The 27,491-nt window shown below is 40.8% G+C and overlaps 1 protein-coding gene across 6 annotated transcripts in view; it reads right to left on the bottom strand.

The window, feature by feature from the left end:
- The window catches only part of PLPPR1 (phospholipid phosphatase related 1), a 347,574-nt gene that overhangs the window by 67,631 nt on the left and 252,452 nt on the right, over nt 1-27,491 (bottom strand). The gene's annotated exons all lie outside the window — the stretch shown is intronic.

Here is a 27,491-nt window from a genome sequence, read left to right as displayed (position 1 = left end):
GCAGGGGCCCAAACACTTGGACCAACTTCTGCTGCTTTTCCCAAGCCATTAGCAGGGAGCTAAATCAGAAACGGAGCAGCCAGAACACACACTGGTGCCCACACAGAATGCCAGCATTACAGTCAGTGGCTTTACCCATTATGCCAGAATGCTGGCCCCGAAGCCCTCAAGCTTTTATTTCCTTTCCTGACTAGTCAACTGAGTTGACCTGGTGGGAAGGGATCTAACAAGCTGATTAGAATATTCTAGAAATAAAATCACACTAGGATTCTGTCTGCTTCTGGAGCTGTCTCTGTCTCCTGCATAAAGCTAACCTGGCATTTTGTGCATCTCATCCCTGTGGCTGGAAACCTCCCTCTCCAGTTCTTAGGCGATACCTTTATGGGAATTTTTGGGACAAAAGGCAACAAAAAACAAAAATGGCATATAGCTTCCTCAAGAGAAAAAAAAGTATTGAATTTTACTGAGTGCCTTTGTGCTACTACTTCCCTTCAAAAAAGCGTAAGGTGAAGGTGGAATAAACGAAATAAAAAACATAGATGCAGGAAAAGAATCAGTATGTTAACATCAAATATATAAACAATGAAAGGCACTGTCTGTGAAATCTATAGAATAAATCTTGAATTGCTGCTTGATTGATTTAATTCTGGGAGCATCATTAAGAGAACTGAATGAATCAATCACTTGCAGGACATAAGGGAAAGTACAGAGAACCTTGGAGCCCTAAAGAGTGGCAGAGGTAGGTGGGAGCTTCAGCAGCTTACACGAGAAAACTGACCCACCAGTACAAATCAACTTGCCTTGGCTTTTCCCCTGGTATTTTCAAGCAATGCTCAACATTTTTTGGAATGTCATATACCCCACCCTCCCCAAAAATAGAACAATTCAGATCTTGATTTCTAGTTTTCTGTAGAACATTCTCTTGTCACCATCTATTTTAAAAAGTTGTTGTATCTGCAGCACAGAAACAACCCAGATTGATTGTTTCCATGTGCAGGGAGATCTGCCTCACTGCGCTGATGATACCACACAATTAGCGACAGCGTATGCTCTCTTGCCTCCCTGTTCTGAGCCATGATTCATCACTGTCTAGGTTTGTGTCACTGGTGCCAGCTGGCAGTCTGGTCATCTCTGTTGCTTTCCACAGCCCCATTTAGAGATGCATGGAGGGAGGCCATCATGTTGATGTCACATGAGCAGATGGTGAGACTGTGCCAGGCCCAAGGACGGGTGGGAGGGTTGGAGATGTCAGTGTGAAAGAAGCAATTAAGGCTGCGGGAGGATAACAAGGTGTAAGGAGCTTGCACCCCAGGGATTTTCCTCAGCTGTCACTTCAAGAACGAAAACCTAATACAGAAAATGCATCAAGCACTGATTATTCCAAAGAATCCAGATGCCAGCAAACTCTACAATCCAGCCTCTCATGGCCGAGACTGCTGTGTTTCTGCCCAGGCCCTCTGCTGATTTGAGAGAAGGGGCAGAGGAAACAAGATTTTATTGCAGGCTGTAGCATGTGGAACAACTGTGGACCAATAATGTGTATAAGCTGATAGGTGCTGGGGGAAGAGGGCCCTGGGCAATAGTGGAATGACATGTGTGTCTCCAGCAGAATCGGGGTAGAGACACAAGGAAGGGATGAGAGGACTGATACACTAATGTAATGGGCATATTTCAAAGTAGGTAACCACCCGTCTCAGTTTGCCTGCAACAGGGCTTATCTCGAACACCCTTCCTGAAGCAGTGAATGTTTCCTCCTCAAAGAAGTTTCTCCTTCCAGTTTGGCCATAAGATATCCATGCTAATTAGTCAATCAGTAACTTTTCTTGGAGTTACCTCTGAGCTCAGTCTCAAACAAAGAAGTACTGTGAAGGTGAGGAATTCTCAGACACACCCTCCAACCTAAGTAATTTGTGATCCAATAAGGAGTGGTCACCAACACAGGAAGAGATGGTAATCTAGAGGAAGGTATCAGTTGATCCCAAGTGGGATGCATGCTGCATATGTCTGTTGAACGGATAGTGACGGGGAGAACAGTGTACCAAGGGGTGGAGAGGGCAGCGTGGTATCTCTAGAACATGGTCTCGTCCCAGCCCCATGGATATGCTTAATTCTGTGGAGTGAGGGGATAAGGAAACTCAGAGCACAAAGAGTACTGTATCAAAGATTGACAGGACTGTGATGCAAAAACAGTGTCTGGGTGAGGACTCCAGGGAATAGAACATCTTAAGGAGTTGCATGTTTTTCAGTATTGAGAAAGAACCGCCCCCCCGCCCCTCCCACCCCAAGTGCCAGTGGCTGCCCAGGAGTCTTGGGCTCGGAAATGCCGAAGTAGCACTGATGGAAGTGTGGAAACCAGTTTTGTAGATTGGAAGGGAAATACATCAGAAAATTGATAATAAGCCCTGTGAGACCTCACTGGGGACCCTGAAAGATGAAAAGGAACTGAGACTGGAGGTTCTCCATAAACGACAAAGACAAGAAGAAGGGGAAGAGGAGACGAGAGTAATGGTGTTCTTTTTTTTTTTTTTTTTTTTGACAGGCAGAGTGGACAGTGAGAGAGAGACAGAGAGAAAGGTCTTCCTTTTGCCGTTGGTTCACCCTCCCGTGGCCACCGCGACCAGCACACTGCGCTGATCCGAAGGCAGGAGCCAGGTGCTTCTCCTGGTCTCCCATGGGGTGCAGGGCCCAAGCACTTGGGCCATCCTCCACTGCACTCCTGGGACACAGCAGACAGCTGGCCTGGAAGAGGGGCAACCGGGACTAGAACCCGGTGCGCCAGCGCTGCAAGGTGGAGGATTAGCCTATTGAGCCACGGTGCTGGCCGAGTAATGGTGTTCTATACATAGATCCCAGAGGTTCTTCTAAATATTTTACATAAATTAACTATCTTGTTTGATAATATATTTCCATTTTAAAGATGAGGAAAGAGGCACAGAGAGATTATACGAATTGAATAAGGTCACAGAGCTCACAGGGGTGAATCTAGGATAATTACTGTAAATATATTTCATATTTGGAAAATCAGATTACAAATATAAATCAGGATATTAATGATAGATTATATACTACATAATTGGATACTTTATTTAAATGTGTCCATTTCCTCATTTTTATGAAGGTTAATAACCTAAATAAAGATTCCATGGGATTTGTTTATGCATTCTTATTTTGTACCCCAAAAGAATGGTATCCACTTTTACCAAATAAAATAATATAGCTTCTGTAAGGATCTGGAACAGAAAAGTAAATAAGAAAGATGATGTAAAAGAGACAAGAATTGTACCCCTGAGTGTAAATTGTCTAACAGTCAATGCAATAAGGAAATTCTGGTCAGTTATATATCTTACAGTATCCATAAGATTAAAAAAACATTGGGTAAAGATAAATACAGTATTTCTGAAACAGTGACCAGACAGAAGTTCCTTCTTTGGGTTCTCATAAAGGGTGTGATAGTAAAGAATGATCCAGTTGTTGTGTATCATGGTGCTATTCTGTATATGAGATCTCATATCAACTCAATAGAGGCTTAATATAAGTGGAATTCACAAAAAAGAATACTGTGGTATAGGGTAGAGGGCGTGGGGATTATGATTCAGTGTAGGTTGAACTTGAGATGATGATTAGTGGTGAAATGGTAGACTGACTACCTTAAGTGGGAAACCAGTTCTGCTGCTGTAGTTGGAGTGTGTCTCCTAGGGGTCACGTACTAGAATCTTGATCCCCTTGTGGCAGAATTGCAGTGTGGCACTGTAGAAAATGATTCAGTCATTGGAGGCACCACATTAAGAAGTATTTATGTAGTTCTCATGGGACCTGGCTAATTCTGATGTGAGAGTTTTTAATAAAAAGAGATAACTTGGACTTTATCTCATCATAGGATCTTTCTCTCTTGCATGCACTTTTGCCATAATGCTATATGACCAAAAAGCACTTATCAGAGTAAGGCAGGTGCTAGCACCATGCTCTTGGACCTTCAAAACTTGAACTAAATAAATCTCTTTGAGGAGTTATGGCCATTTAGGGAATGAAGATGAATGGAACATCTCCCTTTTCTACTCCCCCTCTCTGCCTTCCAAATAATTTTTTTTTAATTGTAATCCTTAGATGTCTGACTGGTGAGTAAGAAAATGCTATGACCTGAACTGCAGAAGGATATAAGAAAAACAAAGAAAGCACATTTCCAGGGACTTATAGAGCAGAACAGAGACTCTATGGGAAAGTGAGGGAAGAGGACAAACATGATGCTATAATGGTCATGTGGTACAACCAATTTCGTGCTGAGTGTCACCAAGTCTAGGTAGGAAGAAGTTACAAAAACTCCCACAGTTGCAATATGAAGGCTCTGCTCTCCACATGACAAGTTTCCCTGACTCTGGCTGCTTCTGTTAGCAGAGGGAGAGAGATCACCTAAGTGACTCTACACAGCCAACTGACTTTGGCACTCTGAAGGGGTGGGGAGGGAGGACGAAAGTGCCTCAGACCCCAGGCTGGAGTTAGTCCGTGGGAGATTGTGGAAGTCTCCCTCAGCTAAGGCTGCCAGTGGTGATGCAAAAGAATACAGACAGACAGCTAAAGATGAAATGAATGAAAAATTCACTAAGATGATAGAAATATTTAAGAAGCACCAAATAGAAATGTTGGAGGTGAAAACCTCAATCAGTGAAATAAAAATATCATTGAGGGCCTCAACAGAATAGACCAAGTGGAAGAAAGAATTTCTAGATGACAGGAGTTTTTGAAATAAGTCTGACTAAATAGAAAAGAATTTAAAAGAATGAGAAAGTCTATGTGAAATATGGGATACCATTACATGATCAAATACTCACATTATAGGGAGCCCTGAAGGAGAAAAGAATGAAAAAGGCTTTGAGAACCTACTAAGTGATACGATAGTTGAAGATTTCCCAGATCTTTAGACATGGACATCCAGCTACAGAAACCCCAAAAGACCCTAACAGACTTAACTTTTGATAATTTGACTACGATATGAGTAAAGGACAAAGAGATAATCCTAAAGTCAGAGAAAAGCATCAAGTTACATATAAAGGAAAACCAATCAGACCCCACTATATGCTTTCCACATGATTTCACTTCACAATAAAGATACATAAAGGCTGAAAGTGAAGGGTTGGAAAAAGATATACCAGGCAAACAGAAACCAAAAATGAGGAGAAGCTATACTTATATCAAATAGAACAGTCTTAAAACTATAAAGAGAGACAAAAAGATCAATTCAGTAAGAAGATATAACAATCAAAGATGTATAAATACCCAACACAAGAGCACACAGACATATACAGCAAATACTATTAGGCCTAAAGGGAGAGATAAGCCCTAATACAATAACAGTGGGTGACTTCAGTGTTCCACTGTCACCCACAGGCAGTCATCCAGAAAGAAAATCAACAAAGGTATATTTGAATCATTCTAGAGAGCAAATCGACCTAACAGACATTTACACCATACTTTACTCAATAGCCACAGAATAAACATTCTTTTCATTAGCATATAGAACATTTTCTAGCATAGAAAGGCCATGAATCAAGTCTTAATAAATTTAAAAAGATTGAAATAATACCATGTTTCTTCTCAAACCACAAAGGAATAAAACTAGAAATCAAAGGAATAGGACATAAAAGCAAGATGACTAGAACAACAGGCTTCACTGAAGAAATAATCTTTCTTGAAATAAATGAAAATGAAAACACAACATATCATGGGATACAGCAAAACAATACAAAGAAGGAAGTTTATAACGTTAAAATGTCTCAAATGATCTCATGATGCATCTCAATGACTTAACAAGAACAAACCAAATATAACATTAGCAGGATATGAAAAATGATGAAATTGAAACAAAAAAATGAAATATAAAGACAGCAAAAAGCTGGCTATTTTTTTTGAGAAAATATATAAACAATTACAAAAAGCTTCAAAGTTAGGGATGAAAAAGGAGACATTAGAACTGAAACTACTGAAATACAAAGGATCATGAGAAACTTAGGACAAACTGTATGCTAACAAATAAGAAAACCTTGAAGAAATGGATAGATTCTTGGATATATACAATCTCTTGATATTAAATCAAGAACATACAGAAAATCTAAACAGACCCATAATAAGCAACAATACTAAAGCAGTGGGGGTGATATTGTGGCGTAACAGGTAAAGCTGCTGCTGTGGCACTTGCATCACACATGAGCACTGGTTGTAGTCCCTGATGCCCCACTTCCAATCCAGCTCCCTGCTAATGTGCCTGGGAAAACAGCAGAGGATGGCCCATAGTACTTGGGCCCTTGCATCCATGTGGAAACCCAAAAGAAGTTCCTGGCTCCTAGCTTCAGCCTGACCTAGCCCTGGCCATTACAGCCATTTGTGAAGTGAACCAGCAGATGGAAGATCGCTCTGTCTCTCCTCCTCTCTTTGTAACTCTGCATTTCAAACAGTGCTGGCCTCTTACTATCTATGACTGGAGTGGCAGTAGACTTTGAAGTCTTTTTGTTGTTGTTCATTTTCCTTTCTTCGCTATTTAACATTACTTTCACCTACCTATGACTGTCCTTTCCCTGACCTCTCTAATTTTTTCTCTTCCTCAGCCTGGTCTGTAAACAGTGGTGCTGTCTCACAATTTATCCTTAACACCTTCTCATTTTACTCCTCTGCTCTCTTTTTGGGAGATTTCATCTCTTTCTGTGGCTTCCATTCTTATACTGATTTTGTTGACGTTCAGGTCACCATTCTTGGTTCCATGTTGTCTCCTGACCACAAATCTAATGTTCCACAGATACTCCAAGTGTCCCAGGTCTATACTGGAATTAAGCATTTTTCATTCCCCAAACTTTCATTTTACCTTGAGATTCCCTAGCCTGGTAAATCCAACCAACATCCTCTAAGTCATGCAAGCTAGAAATCTCAACATTGTTAGATTCTTCTAATTTTCTCAGTTTAACTCTTGCCCTGTCAGGTCAATTGCCACATACTATTTTCATGCCTCCTCACATTTCATTTTTTAAAAAGATCTATTTACTTTATTTGAAAAGCGGAGAGGGAGGGAGAGAGAGAGAGAGAAAGAGAGAGAGAGAGAGAGAGAGAGAGAGACAGAGACAGAATGGAAAATCTGCCATCCATTGGTTTGTTCCCTAAATGGCTGCAATAGGTAGGGTTGGGCCAGGATGAAGCCAGGAGCTAGGAGCTTCTTCCAGGTCTCCCTCATGGGTGCAGGGTCCCAAGCACTTATGCCATCTTCCACTGCTTTCTCACTCCATTAACAGGGAGCTGGATCAGAAATGGAGCAGCCAGGAATTGAACTGATGCCCACACGGTGCTGCAGGCTATGGCTTACCCCATTGCATCACAGTACCCGCCCCTTATTTCATTTTTTATACCAATTGCCACTCCCTTATTCAGGACTCCATCTGTCACCTAGACTGTTAAAATCCTGTCCCACCTGCTCTCCTGGCCTCCAGGAACTCTGCCTCTCCATGTCATCATTGAGCGAACTCTGTTGTTAAAGTCATAGTTCTGATTCTATCTCTAAGTTCCTCCAAAATTTTCAGTGATTGCTTTCTGTGAACTAAATGTTTGTGTTTGCTCTAAATTTATGTGCAGCTGCCTTAATCATCGATGTGATGGTATTTGGAGCTGAAATCCTTAGGAGATAATCAGGGTGAGATTTTCAAGATGAGATTAGTATCTACAACAATCGCTTTGAAAGGAATCAATCACTCTCTCTCACTCTCCCTCTCCGCCATGAACAGATAAAGTAAGAAGGTAAGCCAGTAAACCCTTATAGCTACTGGACCTGACAGAACCTTGTTCATGGACTCCCCAACCTCTAGAGACATGAGAAATACATGTATGCTGTTTAAGTCACTCAGTCTAGCACAGTTTGTTATGGTAGCCTGAGTTAATTCACAGCTATTTCAGGTAAATCAAGCAAATTTCTTTGCATTGCACATACTGACTTTTGTCCTATCTTTTTGGTAATAGAGAGCAGTCATACTTCTAGCAAATACCAACAGGCATTGGTCCAAAATTGGTAGAAAATACACAGATCTACTTTTCTGTCTGAGCTGCCTCTGCCTTCCTACTTTGCAACTCCTTAAAGAATGAGTACAAATAACATATCCTTACCTTTATTTAGCATTTCCTTCCTCCAGCATCATGTTGCTTATTGGTAGATAATATGAAGAACTATTAGGTAGATACTACTACAGGCTACTTCAAGCAAGGGACTTGAACTGCTCTTCTCTGAGAATTGTACACTTTAACTGATGCCAACTTGAATAATGGTAAATACCTGGTCTAAGTTAGGCCAATGAGACTTTTTCTCCAGAATTTGAAGTGAGAATTGTTGACCTACATGTATGAGTTTTTGCCAGCTGAATTCAGGACACATAAACCCAAAAGCCACAGAGCTCTTTTGTGTGCCCATATAAACCTGCAAATGATGTAAAAAACAATGGGGAAATATATGGAGAGAAGAATGAAGTAGACATGCAGTATGAATAGACCAAGGCTGGAGAGAAAATAACTTTGATGACTTTTCAGTTTCTCATTTTCATTTATGGGAGGTCAGCATAAGCTGCGTGGACTTCATAGGATTCACCTTTATCCTTATAAAAATTCCTGACTTCACAGTTAAATTTTTTTCTGTTACTTTAATCCAAAGATCCAGGGCCAAACACCACTTATCCTATACTTAGAGGAGTTAGGATATTTAGGGCTCTGGACTAGGACTAATCCTCTAAATACAAAAGTACTCTTGGTTTGACTCTCCCAGTACCTGACGTTTTTGTAAGAATGAGAGCCATCGGGGGAGCTAATGGGTAACAGGACATTTGAATGTTGGTCTTTATGGTAACACCAAAAGCAGCACTCTCTTCCTGGGGAGGAGAGGGAGAAAGGTGAGCATGAGGGAGCAGAGCCTATGATGTTCCCTGGACACTAGTCTAAAACACTGAAAACATCATTGAAAATATCCAAACATCCAAAATATAAATAAGCTCATTCAAAGGACATAAGGTGTGCATCCTTTCTGACAGTTAAGACATACACAGCTGATTTAAGAAGTGAATAAGTGATTCCAAGGAGGCTTGAGTAGGAATAGAGAGATATCTCATTCACCTATGAGGCGAGGCCTTTTCAACTGTTGAAGAGCCAGTTGAAGAAACTACATGCAAAATTTCTAAAGGAAGCATTCTTTTCTTGACATCTTTAAAATTTCCTTCATTAATAATGGAAAAGTTTTCAATAAAAGAGATGCAGACTTAACCAGCAGGCACAGTTACTGTGAGCAAAACCTGACATCACCAGTGTTTGCAGTCTTTGTCATCTAACTGGGCACTGGGAAGACCAATGTGACTTTCTGCTTTGAGCACAGCTTTCTAGCCTCCCACATATCATTTTAAGTCTACTGCCTTTGTGGAAGAGAAAAGATTTTTTTATTATCCTTTTGGACTGTTCATGATGATAATATTCACAGTAAAATCCTAGTGCATGATCCTATAAGTCCTAAGCAAAGGTAACTTAAAGACTTAAATTAGTCCATTTAATCTCAAGAAAATGGAATAAGGTTTTAAATCCAAAAGAAATTTTTCTAGTCATTGTGGATTGGCTGTCATGAGATTAAGCAATATGGGGGTTTCATGCTGCATTTGCTTCTGTACTTCTCTTGTTTGGAGGTGGGAGCATGTCATGTGTTTTCCATCACCAGGAATATTTCTTGTGCAGAACACTAGGTACTGAATTATAAGAAGACCCTAAAAGTAGAAGGACTTAGATGAACACTAAAGGTCCTGAGATTGCTCTGATGATTTCACTGTGTGACACAATGGCTCTCACCTGGGCTCCTACAGTTCCTGTGCGTTCCCAACACTGTCCCTGATTTGTTGCGTCTTCCTTTACCAAGTTGTGAGACTTTAAGAGAAAGGGCTCTTCAAATCTGTAACCCCAGTGTGGTCAGGTACTTCATAGTTATTTAAACATATCTTGTGTTTATGTACAGCAACTCTTGTCATTTTTTTCCAAGGAATAGATGAAACTGTGGGGATATATTCTACTGGTTACAACCACATTATCAGTTAAACATAAACCAGCATGTTCTGAATAGTGTCTCCTGAAATGCAAGATGTTAATAAGTGGGAGGCAGGGGAAGAGATGGTGAAATCTTGGGTAAAGTGTAATGGATTCTGTTACTAGAATATTCTGAGGGCATATTGGTATTGTGGAATTCCTTGAAGTGCATTTTAGTATGCAGTCTTCTAAACTTATGTGAACATGGAAGGGCTCCTCTCCTTTCTTCTCTCAGTGTACTTATTGACCAACATAAAAGAAGATTCATGAAACTTGCTTTGGGAGATACAAGCACAGTTTGTATCTGGAAGGAAGGGCAGCAAAGGAAATAAAAGGGATGAAAATATGAGTGGTTAGTTCTACTGGGTAGTGTTGGTTACAACCTACTTACAATTATGACCTAAAACAAGACTTTATATTTTAGCAATCTCTATCAAGATGAATGTATATCTGTTCTTGATCACTGATCTAATGGCCACAACCATGGTTATAAAGTGGTAATATTTTGCTTATACCATTTTGAGAATCTCAGAACATGTGATCTCTTACAGCCCATGCCCCCAAACCCCCAAATGAGGTTCTTTGATGCACTGTTATGCATATGTCATGTGAACTGTAGAGAGGAGAATCAAAGAATGAGGCAAACGAAACAGCAGCAATAAGAATACATTTGGCACTGGGTACCACCCTTGAGATTTCTGTAATTACAACTATTGTTCCCCTTTGGATGTCAGGGTGGCTTATGAGCAGTTCTGGAGTTACCATCAGCACTGCAGTGACAGTTTGCTCATGAAAACCCTCTATTCCCAAAACGACTTGAAACTCCTTGGCCGTACGACTTCTTGCTCAACCCTGACAAGTTCAGCATCACAATTCCCATCAATATCTCTTAGAGATTTAGGATTATTTCTCCAAGTTTATGTGGGTATTGTTCAATGAAAGTAGAAGTAAGCAACTACACGGTCTTTCAAAAATTAAACTTGATTTTCTATAAATTCTTATGCAAACCTCATGCATCCTATTTTGAAAATAACAAAGTAGAATAGAATAGTTTCAGAAGAGACAAAATTTGGGTGAAATTAAGACATAAGTGGTTCGAAGGAGAACGATGGGAGGGGGGTTTGCTTAGGAGGCATAGGGAGTAGCCCAGAGGATGGAAGATCAATATTCCTGTGTCTCCCTCTCTGTAACTCAGCCTTTATTTTATTTTTTTTTATTTATTTGACAGTGAGAGAGACAGAGAGAAAGGTCTTCCTTCCGTTGGTTCACCCCTGAAATGGCCGCTACAGCTGGAGCTATGCTGACCCGAAGCCAGGAGCCAGGTGCTTTCTCCTGGTTTCCCATGCGGGTGCAGGGGCCCAAGCACTTGGGCCATCCTCCACTGGCTTTCCAGGCCACAGCAGAGAGCTGGACTGGAAGAGGAGCAACCAGGACTAGAACCGGCGGCCACATGGGATGCCGGCACCGCAGGCGGAGGATTAACCAAGTGAGCCATGGTGCCAGCCGCGTAACTCTGCCTTTAAATAAATAAATCTTAAAAGAAATGTTGGAAGAAATCATTTTGCTTCGTAAAGACACATCTAAGTATCTGAAAATGTAGCAACAATAAGCACATTCCACAGTATATTGCAGTTATTTGTGCTTTTCTTGCTAGTAAATGGCACACTGCTCAGAAATACACCTTGAATCTCAAGCAGCAAGAATGGGACCTGGGGGTTATTCAATCAATACTGATAAATGAACTTGGAGTGGGGTGCATTGTTTAAATGTAACCCCCCAAAGAAAAAGGCACAAATGAGAAAAGTAAAAAAAAAATTATCACCCCCAAATCCAAGCAGTCTGCTCAGTAAAATAACTTCAACACAGTTAACAGAAGTGACAAACTGCAAGTATATATCTTCCATATTCAAAACACAGACATAATTAACATCTATTTTGTGTGACAAACTCATGTAATCCAATAAGGGAAAGAAAACAAGATAGAAATATGGGCAAAAGTTAAGAATAAGCTCATTACAGAATGGGCAACCCAGTGGTTGCTGCAGCTGGGCTGTACCAGTCTCATGAGAGCTAACTGTTGAGCTACCTGCTAAATAGGTGATATCTTGAAATCAACAAACACCTCTCTTCTTGTTCACAGATGCCTATACCTTCCAAAGCCAGCCACACACTAGGGAAACCCCACTGAGGAACAATCATACACATGAGCTCACTAATAGAGAAATGAAAATCAAAACAATAGTGACATGTCATTTTTATGTTGATAAAATTGGCAAAAATTATTACAGTTGAGTATATGGAACATTGATAAAGATGTAGTAAAATGGAACCATCATGCACTGCTAAGAGTTTAAACTGGTATAAACTTTTTAGACTGTAATCTGGCAGTGCATGGGGAAACGAAGTATGTTCATGCCCTGTGGCCCAGTGATCGCCCTGTGGGTAGAGAAGTAAAGTATTCCATAGATCTGTGCGAAGAAGTAACGATGTTTGATATAGTGCCTTTTTTAATGAAAAAGGGAAGAGTTGGAAGTAAGATAAATAAAATAAGGTACTGTGTATGATGGAGTGTTACACAACTGTTTGAATAATAAATATTCCTAAGAAAAACTCAGGAGTCATCAACTGTCAAATACTTCTCTAAATCCTTATTAATATTAATTCAATCCTCACAACTCTGTGGAGTGAATGTTATTAGTTACTCAATAATACAGATCAGGAACATGAAGATCAGAGAGTTTAAGTGATTAGCCCAAGGGCACACAGCTTGTAAATGGAAGAGCCAGCATTTACCCTGCACAGCCCAGTCTAAAATTTTCACTCTCAATCAATATGTTCTACTGCCTAAAGCTTAAAATCACCAAGTGAAAAACAGGAAAGAAGTAAAGATCTATAGTATGATGATATTTAAACTAAAAATGCATATTAAAACACAATATACTTTTCAGGAGATATATATATATGTATATATATACACACACATTTAAGGACATAGAGTAAGTACATTAGAGTCAGGATTATGGAATGAGGAAGACAAATAATCAAATGATTGTGCCACATGCTGGGCAGTAAGATAATTTAACTTGGTAGACCTAAAAACCAAATGCAAATAAAAGTCAATCTACATTCACCATTCTATTGTCTTAAGGGGTTGAATGGGATAGTGAGTTTGATAATCAATATTTGTGCTCACTTCTGCAGCACAAATACTAAAAATTGGAATGATAATAAATCCCTAATGCTGCCTTTCTGAATTTGTGGTTGGAAGTCTGACTTGTTGAAAGAGAAACAGAATGAGTATAAAACAAGGACTACGCTGTATGCTAATGAATTCTTAATCTTCTATACACATAGAAAAATCCCCAAGACATCTGATGGCTGTGACTCTTGTACAAAAGCCCACAACCATGAAGAAGCTGTTGCCCTGTACTGTAATTAAAGATATCAGTAATGAAGGGATATTTTCACAGACCTATACTTTTATTATTTTGAAAGGAGATTTAATTGATTCATATTTAAATATTAAAATGACATCTCATAAAAATATGAGAGTTATTGTTATTTGCAATAGAAATTCTTTTCTCATCATGAGTTTTTGAATTATGGATGCTATATAGAACAAAAGGCACTGAAAAATGATTCTATGACTCCACATTAGAATGAAAACAAAACACTGATTTATTTTGCATGCCATGTGGAGCAAAATGTTGAAGATTCCGACTGAAAAAGGAAACTAAGGAAACGAGGTAGAGTTCCCTATGTTTGCTCTAAAACAGTTTTAAACACAAGCACATACGATACCACTTTAATTTCCTTGCCAGAAAGTTACAGGATTTTTCTTTCTGTAATGCACTGCTAAGTTAGCTGGGAATAAGGCAAATAAGAAAAGAACTGTTTCTTCAAATCAACCAGTTTGCCTTTTGTTCTAATTAACACAATAATTCTCAACATTTCAGAAGAAAGTGGATGTTCTTTTTCCTTTAAAAAGTAGTAGATAAAAATTTTTATTTCCCTTTTGAAATTACTCCATAAGCTGCCTCTGTTTCACCAAACAAATTAAAGATCCTACCTACATAAACACGAATTGGGACCTCACTCAAACTCCTGGCGGCTGTCAGATCACAGGTGCTCTGGCCTGCACCTGCTTCCCTCTGGCTGCATCTAAATGAAGTCAATTATCCTAGAGAAAGCAATCAGGTGAACATCTAGTTTCTGCTAGTTTGACAGGTGTTTTGCGTTATGGGAATAATGTTTCACATTGATGGAAGTGCTCTATACCTATGCTCTCACTGTGCCAGCCACAAGCTACAGGATCTACTGAGCAGTTGAAATGCAGCTAGTGCAACCAAGTAATGGATCTTAATTTTATTTCATTTTAATTTATTTAAATGTAGACAGCCACACATGGCTCATAGTTAGATACTGGATGGCATAGGATGGCCATGCATTATAATAGCAAGGTGTACAATGAACTGAGCAAAAATTCAAAGTTTTTTATCATAAGCTATCCTAAAGCATATAAATTGTAAAATAAACCATCAGGTTTTACTCACTAGAACTGAGCATTTAGCAATTGAGCTCCTGCCACACACATGAGAGGCGTGGATTGTATTCTTAGATCCTGGCTTTGGCCCAGTCCAGTCCTGGCTAATTACATTTGGGGTGTGAAAGGGCACATAGAAGAATACTTTTTTTTTTTTTTAACTTTTACTCACTGAAAGTTAATCATTAATATTTGTTGTATATTTATTCTTCCAGATTTATTTTCTTCCCAAACATATAAACACATACAACTACAAGTCAGTTTCAAAATATATAAAATAGAATCCCACTATACATGCTGTTGTACAGCTTGCTTCTGTTTTAATACATTGTGACTATCATTCTATGGTGGTGGAGAAAAATATTTACAGGCACATCAGCTAATATGTACCCTTCCTTGCTAACACACTCTCATATCTATCATTTCCAGATAAGGAATCCTAGTCAACACAGACGTGTCCAGGGATAAGATTCACCTTTAGGGTTATTATGTTGTGTGCATCAAGGGCCCTATTTTAGGATTAAGGAAGATAAGCAGGTGGAAACTCAACAGAGGAGAGCCTTGGATGTCAAGTGGAGGAAGTCGAATTTTATTACCTACTCCAGAGAAAAACATCAAAGGATTTTGAGCAGAGAAGTAGCATCATCAGACCTGTCATTGAAGAGGGTGACCCTGACAGTAATCTGTGTGAGCTGGAGCAGAGACCCTGGGTAGACAAATCAGATTTGTTACAAAGGTTTATTTATAGGTCAGTTAGCAGGTGCACAAATACTTGTGATACTGCTGTACTATCACATTTCCAAAGCAAGCTCACAGAATCTCTTTTAGCTCTCTTAACTCACGATAAAACAGAAGTAAAATACCATGTTTTGTTATACTTTAGCTTTCAGCTATTATTGTGACACTATAAAATAATTCACTAAACTTTTATTGAGCACCTATTTAGGAAACAGCAGGGAACACAATCAAGTCTGTAGCCATGACAGAGGCTGTAGCTAGAGAAAATTTAGGGGTGAGGGGAAATAGGTTTAATTGCAAACACATGAAATTTGAGACGAGCTGTCATTTGATAATGAGGGGCATCTGGATATGAGTTAGAGAAAGTTTCAGTTACACATACATCTGGGGCCACTGGAGTATGTGATTGTCCAGTTATGGAACACACAAAGAATAAAGGAAAGTCCAGGGGAGGAGACTGAAGAAGGTGATGACAAGAAAAGAGCAGGAGAAAAAGCAACAGTGAGCCATGGATGAGGATCCCCAAAGAAGGGAACAGGTAGTCTCGGATCTTGAATAACTGCACCAAGGAGGTAAAATGAGTGGGATTCACTTTTGGCATGAGTTTTCAAGTTGATTTATTTAAGAAAGCAAGTGGGAAGAGAGTCCAGAAGAAGCAGTAGGGAGTGAGACAACACTGACCCTGTCTCGAGGTCCATTAGCTCAAGAGGTGTGAGAAATAAACACGGGCATTTGGGAGGGCTCTAGGGAAACAATACACTTAAGAACATAGTTGAGAGAAGAGGCAAGGACTGCTCAGACAAGGGATTTCATTGATGACCCACAGGTGAGTTTTGTAATTCATAGGCCAACAGTTCCAGGGTGGTGGATGGTGGGAGACTGGTTCAATAAGAGATGTACATAGTGGGCACAGGAGACCAGAGGGGAGAGAGGACCTGGTATCCTTGTTTTCTAATTGTGGTTGCAACAGAGTGGGGCCAAGGACAGGATAGAAATAGTCCTGATGTTTGTTTTTGTTTTTTTTTTTTTTTTTTTTGACAGGCAGAGTGGACAGTGAGAGATACAGACAGACAGAAAGGTCTTCCTTTTGCCGTTGGTTCACCCTCCAATGGCCGCCGCGGCCGGCGCACCACGCTGATCCGATGGCAGGAGCCAGGTACTTATCCTGGTCTCCCATGGGGTGCATGTTCTTTGAGGCTGATTGGTGGGAATTCATTGAGAAGGAAGAAAGAGCTCTTCTGTGCTGTGAATCAAAGAAATAAGCTTCTGTGTGCTAATGTAGGAAGGTTACCATTAAAATTTTATTTATTTGAAAGTCAAAGGAAAGAGGGGGAGGGAAGGTAAGAGAGAGGAATAGGGAGAGAGAGAGAGAGAGAGAGAGAGAGAGAGAGAGAGAGAGAGACCACTCTCCCATAAATTGATTCACTCCCTAAATGCCCTTGAATAGCTGGAGCTGGACCAGGCCAGAGACAGGAGACTGAAATTCAATCCAATCTCCTACGTGAATGGCAGGAACCCGTTTGAGCTATCACTTTTCCTCTGGATGTGCATTATAAGGAAGCTAGAATTGGAAACGGAGCCAGGACTCAAACCCAGGTGCTCCCACATGGGATATGGATGTCCCAAGGAATGTCTTAATTTTGTGACAAACTCCTGTGACAGAAGGTGATCATTTAAAAAACGTTTTTATGGTGAAATGTTTTCCAAGTTGTGGCAATCTAGCACTGGACAGCATACATTCAACTCCTAACATAAAAAGATAAAACGCCTTGTTGGGTAACCTGTAACGTACCATCTGCAAAAAATCATGTACATGAAGGAAAGCACTCCTCTGCAGCTACTAAGTCTTCCACTATAGCTGTTATTACCCCATCCTAACAAACCTATGACCTTTTTCCATTTGTGTTTTGGCCTGGGAGAGGCCTTCTTCAGATTTTTGTATTTGGAAGGAATGGCCAGTTATTCAGTCAACCACAGAAGCTCAGAGCCAGGAAGCATTTGGACAGTTTCACAGAGAGAAGCAGACACTGAACAGATACTATGTTTTTGGTGTTCTGTTCTTTCTAAATTGAAATAAGATAAGAGCAGACATTAAGCTGCTTAGAGATCTGCATTAGAGGAACAATTATTTTAATACACATGATAGGGAAAAGGCTCTCAGAGCCCATAATCTCCAATTTTTATGAAAAACTGTCACTGTGAATATCCATGCTTGACTGGACATTCTGCAAAGTAATAGAAGCCTCTTTTTCTCACTTTTATCCTCCTAGATAAATTTTTTTGTTCCTTTTGAAAATTATTGTTCCACTTTAAAACTTTCTGAATATGGCACAATGCATAATCTGTATCATTTGGTACTAAATACCCTGCTATTTTACTAGGGTTCTTATGACTGAGCATGCCCTGTCAATGGAAATTTAGTCAATGAAACGTGAAATTACATTAGAAGACACGTTTACAGCATTTGGTTTAGACCAAGCAATGTTGAGCTGAAAATGTGCAGAGAGTTATATTCTTAGGTAGTTAATAATTGTTCATTACAGGACACTTTTTCATTTTTGACAGTAGTTTCTGCCTTCAACCTCTTGGAATGACCACCAGAGGGTAGAACACTCTGCATGTGAAAGACTAATGGCTCCTTCACTGTCTTGACATCAGACAGAACTGTTCCAACCCCAGTGTACAGAGAGTATCCTAACTAGAGGTCCCCAGGACGGCAAACACAGCACTGTCATTGTCATTTCAGTCTGCTATGCAATAGTTATTCTGTAAGTGCTTAGGAAATAAATGGATGAAAGAGCAGAATATTGCAAGGTCCAGATGCAGGCAGCCAGATGGGTGCCAATACACGAACCACTGCACCTACAGCCCGTGCTCTCTCATGTGCCTCCAGACAAGCATTAACTACAAGGGATTTTCTGTAGACCGTCACGCATGAACCCAACCCCATTACAAACTGAAAGTACCGCTCTCATCAGTATGTCTTTAGACTCCCCTCTTTTCCCCACAATAGCTGTAAAACTCTTCCTTTCAGATGCCAAAGGCCTGAGTGATATAAGCACCTATTTATGTAATCTAGAAGCCTTGGTGGGGGGGGAGTGGGAGTTTCTTTGGGTGGCATCTTCTCTGTTTCTCTCTCATTGTCTCTCATTGGAAAGTCTTCTAGAGGTCATATTTCTGCGTCCAGTTGTCTTCAGTGTTTGGCTGCAGCCAGCATGATGCTGGGCTTCCCTCTTTCCATGAGTTGCTGCCCAAGGTTCCACAGAAGAGCCCTGTTGCTGCTGCAGAAGCTTCCATGGACACCTCTCAATATGGCTACTGTGGTAAGTTAATGGCGGTAAATTAATGCTGATATGACTACAAGCAGAGGTCCTTGTGTGTTTACCCCTGCTCTTGTACCTCCACACTTGTCTTGTTAGAGGGATGGGAAAGAACAAAGTCACCCCAGGTGACAGCAATCTCCGCAGTTGTGTGCATCACAAATACCTGTCAATTCTCAGACCTATGAGTGAATCCAACCAAGACCAGGAGGTTTGCCTAGTACATTCTAAGTGGCCAACCCACAACTCATGGACTGCATCAGTGCTCATTACTATAAGTCACTGAATTCTGTAGTAGTTTGTTATGCAGCATTGTGATGGCAATAGACAACTGATACAACTATTGTTGCTATTAAGGATGATATACTTTGATATAGGGAACAGACTTTGGAAGCAGATAGTTTGGGTTCAAATTATGCCTCTGCCACTCACTAACTTTATCCTGGGGAGAATAGCTTTCTGGAAACCTCAATTTCTTCATCTATAAAATGGAGGTAATAGTATATACCATCAGGGAGCTAATGCAAATATTAAACCAGTTAATCATAGCTGAAGAGCTTGGAATAGACTCTGGCATACAGTCATACAGTAACCATAATAGGGGGCCAGTGCTGCAGTGCAGCAGGTAAAGCTGCTGCCTGCAGTGCCAGCATTCCATATGGGTGCTGGTTTGAGTCCGGCTGCTCCACTTCCTATCCAGCTCTCTGCTATAGCCTGGGAAAGTGGTAGAAGATGACAAGTCCTTGGGCCTCTGCACCCACGTGGGAGACCCAGAAGAAGCTCTTGGTTCCTGGCTTCGGATCAGCACAGCTCCGGCCATTGTGGCCATCTGGGGAGTGAACCAGTGGATAGAAGACCTCTCTTTCTCTCTCTGTCTCTCTGCTTTTCAACTAAATAAATAACCTTTTTAAAAAAGATAACCATTATAAATGTGCTATTATTAGGGCTGGTGCTGTGGCATAGAAGGCTAAGCCTCTGCCTGTGGTGCCAGAATCCCATATGGGTGCTGGTTCATGTCCTGGCTGCTCTTCCTATCCAGCTCTCAGCTTATGGCCTGGGAAAGCAGTGGAAGATGGCTCAAGTGCTTGGGCCCCTGCACATATGTGGGAGATTTGGAGGAAGCTCCTCACTCCTGGCTTCAGATTGGCTCAGCTCTGGTCATTGCGGGCATTTGGGGAGTGAACCAGCAGATGGAAGACCTTTCTGTCTGAATCTCCCTCTCTCTGTTAACTCTACCTCTCAGATAAATAAATAAAATCTTTAAAAAATGTGCTATTCTCATTTGCTATGTTGTTGATTTGCTTGGTGAAAACAAGCAGTGGTTTCATCCTATGTAATTCACAGCCTGCTCCTGTTTTAGTAATGGCATGTTAGTAGGGTTTTTCCAAGAATTTTTGTTTTTATTCCCATGCCACTGCTGCTTGCCAGTGTGGGCAAGAAACTTATTGAGATGTTTATTATTTGAAAGGCATTTCTTTAGGTTTCAGTGTTTATGCAAACTTTTCCTTATTTTTATACTATTTAAAAATTTTATAGGATAACAGGAGGGGCCTTGTGTTCAAGTAATTATTTGACATGGGATAAAATTATATAGTTTCAAATAATGTAATATGGCTCTGTTTATTTGATCTTTCTTATTTGGGTGTTTCATTTGTTTAGAATAACTTCACAGATTAATATTCTTCAGCCCTTTGCCAATATTTCAAGTTTGCATCAGCATGAGTAATTTGAAAGCTAATTGGGGAAGCTGTTTAATGCACATTCTGTGTTATTTCTCTGGAACATGGGATTATAGACTCTTAAAACAGGAATGTACTTTAGAGATTATCCAGTTTCTCTTGGAGGAGGTAGCCAAGGTTCAGATAAGTAACTTGTTTGAGGCTCCAGAACAAGTTAGCAAGAGAATCTGGGTAAGAATATAATGCTCTTCGAAGTGCAGTGGATTTTTATTGCTCAATATTTGAAATGCCTAAAAGTATATGTGTGTGTGGGGCCAGCACTGCAGCACAGTGGGTTAAAGCCCTGGTCTGAAATGCTGGCATCCCATATGGGTGCTGGTTCTAGTCCCAGCTGCTCCTCTTCCGATCTAGCTCTCTGCTGTGGCCTGGGAAAGCGGTGAAAGATGGCTCAAGTCCTTGGGCCCCAGCACCCACATGGGAGACCTGGAAGAGGCTCCTGGCTCCTGGCTTTGGATTGGTGCAGCTCTGGCATTGCTGCCATCTGGGGAGTGAACCAGCAGATGGAAGACCTCTCTCTTTGTCTCTACATCTCTCTGGAACTCTGTCTTTCAAATAAATAAATCTTTTTAAAAACTATATGTATGTTTATATATGTATATGTGTATATATGGTATATGTGAAGTTAGACATAATAAGAACTATCAAGACACAGTACCCAATTTTAGAAGTAGTACATTATTAAATGACATCTTGTATATGTAGTTCTAATCTTAGCCTATTGTGTGTTTCCTGTTGAACCCCTAACCTCATGCATTACTCAAAGAGGTCACTATTTTCTTTAATTTCTATTTAATTTTTATTTCCTTGTACATTGTACATCCTGGGGGTGCTTCCAAAAGTTCATGGGGGGAATGAAATTAAAAAATATATTTGAAGGGGAAGTATTTGGCACAGCAGTTAAGACACTGCATCCCCTATTGGAGTGCCTGGGTTTGAATCCTGACTCTGCTTCTGATGCCAGCTTCCTGTTGATGTGCACTCTGGGAGGCAGTGGGTGGTGGCTCAAACACTTAAGTACCTGCCACCCAGGTGGGAGACTTACATTGAGTTCTGGGCTCCTGGCTTCAGCCTAGTTCAGCCCTGGCTCTTGTGGGCATTTATGGAGTAAACCAATGGACAGGAGTTTCTCCCTGTCATTTTTCTTGGTCTCTGTCTGCCTTTCAAATAATATGAAAACAAACACATTTTTAAAAAGACATTTAGTGGCCAGTGTTGTAGCACCATTGCTTGCAACCATGGCATCCCATATTGGAGCTGGTTTTTCAGTCCCAGCTGCTCCATTTCCTGTCTAGTTTCCTGCTGATTTTCTTGGGAAGACAGCAGAAGATAGCCCAGGTATCTGGGCCCCTACCACAACTGCAAGAGACCAGAGGAGAGTTTCTGGTTCCTGGCTTCAGCCTGGCCCAGATCTGGCTGTTGTAAACATCTGGGGAGAGAACCAGTAGATGGAGGATCCCTCCCCTTCCCACTTCTGCTCCCTTTCCATCTTCCTCCCCCAGCCTTTCAAATAAATAAATAAATATTTCATTAAAAAGATACATTTATCTCCCTGCAAAGCAAGCTTAAACTACATGTATACTTTTTTTTGATAATATGTATTTTCCATGAACTTTTTATAGACTTCTCATATATGAAGAAAAAGCCCAAATTTAGGGCTGGCGCCGCAGCTCACTAGGCTAATCCTCTGCCTAGCGGCGCCGGCACACCGGGTTCTAGTCCCAGTTGGGGCGCCGGATTCTGTCCCGGTTGCCCCTCTTCCAGGCCAGCCCTCTGCTGTGGCCAGGGAGTGCAGTGGAGGATGGCCCAAGTGCTTGGGCCCCTGCACCCCATGGGAGACCAGGAGAAGCACCTGGCTCCTGCCATCGGATCAGCGCGGTGCGCCGGCTGCAGTGCGCAGGCCGCGGCAGCCATTGGAGGGTGAACCAATGGCAAAAGGAAGACCTTTCTCTCTGTCTCTCTCTCTCACTGTCCACTCTGCCTGTCAAAAAAAAAAGCCCAAATTTAAAGACATTCACAGAGAGAAAAAAATGGAAATTCTTAACACAAGTTTACAGGAGTCTCTTGCTCAAATACCGAGTGATGGAAATGAGAGGGGCAGGGATGTAACTTAATAGAACAGCAATATCTAAAAAAGTGAGGCCCAGGTGAAAAACAACGTACATTTTTGGCTGTTAACTTGTCTTTCTGGAAACCCTCTCCATTCATTAGTTTTCCTCTTTCTTAGTTCTGAATCTCTCCATCTTCACTGCTTCTGAATATATTTCAAACATTCGAAACAAGCAAACACACACACACACACACACTCTTCCCATGATTTTCTCACTTTTACCTACTTCCCAATCCACTGACTTTCCTACACTGCAAAGCTACTGAGGGGCTAACTTCATTTGCTCCTTTACACTCTCACATGCTTTGATGAAAGTCATCAGTGACCTTCTAATTGGAAAATTCAGTAAGTGCTGCTCAGTCTTGGGCTTATTTGATTTTGCAGCATTTGAAATTTGTGGTCACTTTTTTTTTTCCTTTCTTGAAGGTCTCACTTTGACTCCCTTCATGGGTACTTGTTACCCTGGCTCTTGGGATTCCATCTTAAGCCTCGTTTGTTAGCTCTCCTCATGTGCACATCTCAAGTGCTGATGCTTCCCATGCTCCTACTATCTCTGTAGTCTCCTCACTGTGTGTATTGGCAGATCTCACATAGTCCTATGGGTCTAATATCTCACACATTTAAATCTTTGTCTTTTAAAATTTTTTTAAATTTATTCATTTATTTGGAGACAGAGACAGTTCATCCATATGCTGATTCAGTCCCTAAATGCCTTCAACAGCCCTGGATGGGTCAGGCTGAAGCCAGGAGCCAGAACTCAATCCAGGTCTCTCACATGGGTAGGAGGGACCCAACTACTTGAGCCATCACCTGTTGCCTCTTGGGGTGAGCATTAAAAAGAAGCTTGTTTGGGAGTGGAGGCGGGACTTGAACCCAGACATTCTGATATTGGATGTGGGCATTCCAAGTAGCTTCCTAATTTCTGAGCCAAATGCCTGCCTGAAGTCCTTTCCCTAAACTCCAACCTTACTTTCCACCAAGCTTCTCCAATTCCTCTACACATACTTTGACAATTCAATGATCTGTAACTCTAGTCCAGACCTCTTTCTCTTTTGAAAACTAGAACCCTTTGTTGTTTTAAAGCCAGACACAAGTACTTCATACCAAAGATTTTCCAGTATAAATCATTCCTCCCCTCCCTCCCCTTTCTTAAACTTCCTCTAGCAATATATCCTCCTCTGAAAACTATACTACCATTCGTACAATTGTTGAAGCTAGCAAATGGAAAGTCATAATTGAGTCCTTTCTTTTTGCCCAACTCCATATTCAGTCAGACTCCAAATCTGCTCAATATTATTTCATTATCACTCAGAAATGTCCCTTTTCATACCTACTGCCCTCATCATTTCTTTCTAGCACTAGCCTCTCAACTAGATTCCTAACTTCTGGTCTTTCTCTGGTCCAGAAGGATCCAGTTGCCATGCTGCCACTAAATCACTTGATCGAAAAGTAGTATATTTATTTACTTTTTTTCCTAGAGGACAAATATCCCAACTCCTTAGCTTGCCACCAAGATTTTACTGAGGTTGGATCCTCCCTACCTTTAATTCCTACGTCACAGCTCTCCTCTGAAAATATCCAATTGCCAAATCATGCAGTTTCTGTTTAAGGTAAGGTTACCTACATGTGTCTGTCTTGGCTTATACTTCTGTGAATATTCATGTGTCCTTCTACTTCAGTTGTCCTATTTTCCATTTCTTTGTGATGAATCTTTTTTAGGTATAATTCAGCTGATCACAGTCACTATGAAGCCTCCTTGTTTTCTCTAAGTGTGATTGAAAACTTCATCTTCTGCATTCATGGAGGGCCTTATTTTCCTATTGTACTAGGTGGCACTGGCAAGTAATTGATTGTTTGTGTGATATCTTCGCCACTGTACTGGGAGATCTTCAAGAAAAATGACCAACTTCTATTTATCTTTGTAATCCTGGTAGACAGTGAGCACTTAGTCAATGTTTATGCAATAGATAAACCAAATGTGCACAAATACAACAGTGTTACTTCCAAAAAGGCTTGTCTTCGCCTTGGCCTCTATCAACATTTCTAGAAACTATAGAAAGTGAAAATTCTAGAAACTATAGAAAGTGGCAGCATTCTTTGACAAAGCCAGCGAAGAAGAGAGGCTGTAACCTAGGTAGCAGTAGTCTACGAACCTGGCAGAGAAGAGAAGCTGTGCTCTAGCAGAGAGGAGAGAGCTGTAATACAGACAGTTGTAACAAGAAGAGCTATAGGACAAGAACTGTGCTGCTCCTGACAAATCTGGCTAGAAGAAGAATCTGCCACATCTCTCCAACACAAGATACAGATCTGAGCAACTAGAGCTGCTGATTCGCCTATAACACTGACTCCAGAACTCTCACATCATATTTAGGGATTTGTCTGGGATTGCTGGAGGGGTGAGTGAAAGTGGGCTAAGACATGGTTACTAATCTCTGCCTGCTGATTTGCTATTATTCTTGCCTCCTGATTGGTTAAGACTATACACCTCAGAAAGTGGCCAATCAGAGAGCGCCACTTTGTATAAAAGAGCCAGCACTTGTACACTTCTCTGGCAACTCCTCCCTTAGGGTGCCCCTCCTGACTGCTGTGGAAGGAATCTTTTTGCTTTCAATAAACCTTGCTTTGCTCACTGTCCCTGTCCACGTGGAAATTCTTCTTCAATGTGAGACTAGCATCAACATTACCTTCATCATCCCACAACAGTACTGGCAGCACTCTCTTTTCTCTTTTTCTATTGTGTTAGATTAGGAATGACAATGAATTCTGTGCTCTCTCCAGTTGAGAGCAGAATCCAGTTCTCTTCCCCTTGAAGGTGGTTTGTTTAATCAACAGTAACACAAAACTAAAGGAATGCTATAAAATTTCAAAGACTATATCGGAATTAATCTTCCAGCTTCTGTCCTAGTCCCTTGGAATATCTAAATGTGATCATCATACTGTGAAGAAGCATCTTCACAAATAGGCCACCTGTATATATTGTCTGACACAGAGCCAGTGAACTCTTGGCAGCTTCTAGTGCCAATGACTTGTCCAGTACTGTGGATGCCCAACCCTGAAGAGCCTTCAGATAACTGGAGCCTCTACCAACATACAACTACAACCACATAAGAAACATAAGAGCCAGATAGCCAGACCCTTTTCAGTTTCCTGATCCACAATTTTGAGTATAAAATATTTAAGCCATTAATTTTGAAGTTTTATAGTATTAAAATATGAGTGGTTTGTTACATAGCAATAGGTAGCTGAAAAACAAGTAAAAATGTTGACTTTTATTGATCAACAATAAATTGCTGTGACAAAAACAGAGGCATGCCACTCAGATCTCCCTTCAAGGAAGAACTTGCTTTTGAGCTGTAAGGTACAATCATTTGATTGTGTCCCCCAGGGGTTCATGTGCTAGAAGCTTGGCCTCCAGTATGGTGATGTGGAGGTGATGGAGCCTTTAAGAGGCAGGGCCTAGTGGAGGGTAATTAAACCATGGAGTTCTGCCCTATGAAGGGATCAACGCTATCTCCCGGGAGTGGATCAAGTTTGGTAGGAGTGTATTAGTTCCCATGAAAATGGGTCATTCTACAAAGAGTGACCCTTGTCTATTGCCAGTCTTTTGCTCTCTGCCTTACCATAAAACCCATGTTCTCTTTTCATTTCTCCCCCATGCTGTGACCCATACAGAAAGACCTCAGCAGAATGCTGTCCCCGTGCTGTTTGGATGCTTTAGTCACCAGAATCATAAGCCAAATAAACTTCTTTACTTTATAAGCTACCCAGCAACAAGTATTTAGTTATAATGACACACAATGGACTAAGATGAACAGAATGTAGTTAGCTGGTAGCCTCCAAGTGTTCAGTCCTTCACGGTCTACCTCATATCTTGCCTGTGATCCTGTTCTTTTCAGGTAAAGTTCCAGTCAATGACTAATACAATGGGAGCCAAGGCCACATTTCCCTTGGAACATCTTCAATCAATTGCTGAATAATACGGGGTATGAATAGCAAACAATTTCTGTACAACTGGAGAGTCCCTAAACGAGCAATCTTTTCTCTAGAGCTAGCAGAGAGTTCATCTGTCTGCATCAAGGGCTGATGAATCCACCTGCCTAACACTGCCACCTCCTCTTTTCACAGATACACCTTTAAAATGCCTATTCCTTCTCAACTCTGCTTCCTAAAGTATACAATACATGTAACCATTATAATATTATAATATCAAAGAATAACTTTTAAGATATGGTGGCACAATAAGCCCATCAACATGAACGTGGCTATTGGTCTTAGTTATTAATGGCTTAAGGTCATTGCTTGCTTTATTATTGTTGAAGTAAAACAAGGAAATAGCCTTCATTCATCATTGGCTACCTAGAGATATAGCAAAACAAGAACTGCAAATAAAGGGAGAGAACGAGTAGGATATCAACAGAGCATCAGGGGCTTGAGTTTGCATCTGTCTGAATAGAAATGACAGGACTCTCAATGGAATCATGAGCATCTCACAAAGATCCTATTGGACCCATCACACATTTGCTGATATGAAAAACATCAGCACAAGTTCACTAATCTCTTAACTTTTTCAGAAATCTTCATCTGATGCTTCTTGTTTAAGAATATGTGAACTGGGGCAGGTATTTGACATAGCTCTTAAGATGCCACTGCATCCCATTTCAGTGCCTGAGTTTGAGTTCCCACTCTGCTTCTGATTCTAAATTCATGCTAATACACACTCTATATATAGCAGGTGATAGCTCAACAACTTGGTCCCTGTCACCCATGTGGAAGACCTAGATTGAGGTCCTGGTTTCTGGTTTTAGCTTGGGCCAGCCCCAGCTGTTCAGGGCATTTGATGAGTAAATCAGAGAATTAGAACTCTCTCTGCCTGTCTCTGTCAAATAAGTGTTTATGATAAGAAAAACAGAAGGGGCTGGTGTTGTGGTATAGCGGGTAAAGCTGCTGCCTTCCAGCACCCATATGGCCAC

The sequence above is a fragment of the Oryctolagus cuniculus genome, chromosome 1 (genome assembly GCF_964237555.1).
Source record: "Oryctolagus cuniculus chromosome 1, mOryCun1.1, whole genome shotgun sequence".
Taxonomy (NCBI): domain Eukaryota; kingdom Metazoa; phylum Chordata; class Mammalia; order Lagomorpha; family Leporidae; genus Oryctolagus; species Oryctolagus cuniculus.
Note: the sequence above shows the minus strand (reverse complement) of the source record. Positions and strands in the feature narration are given on the sequence as shown.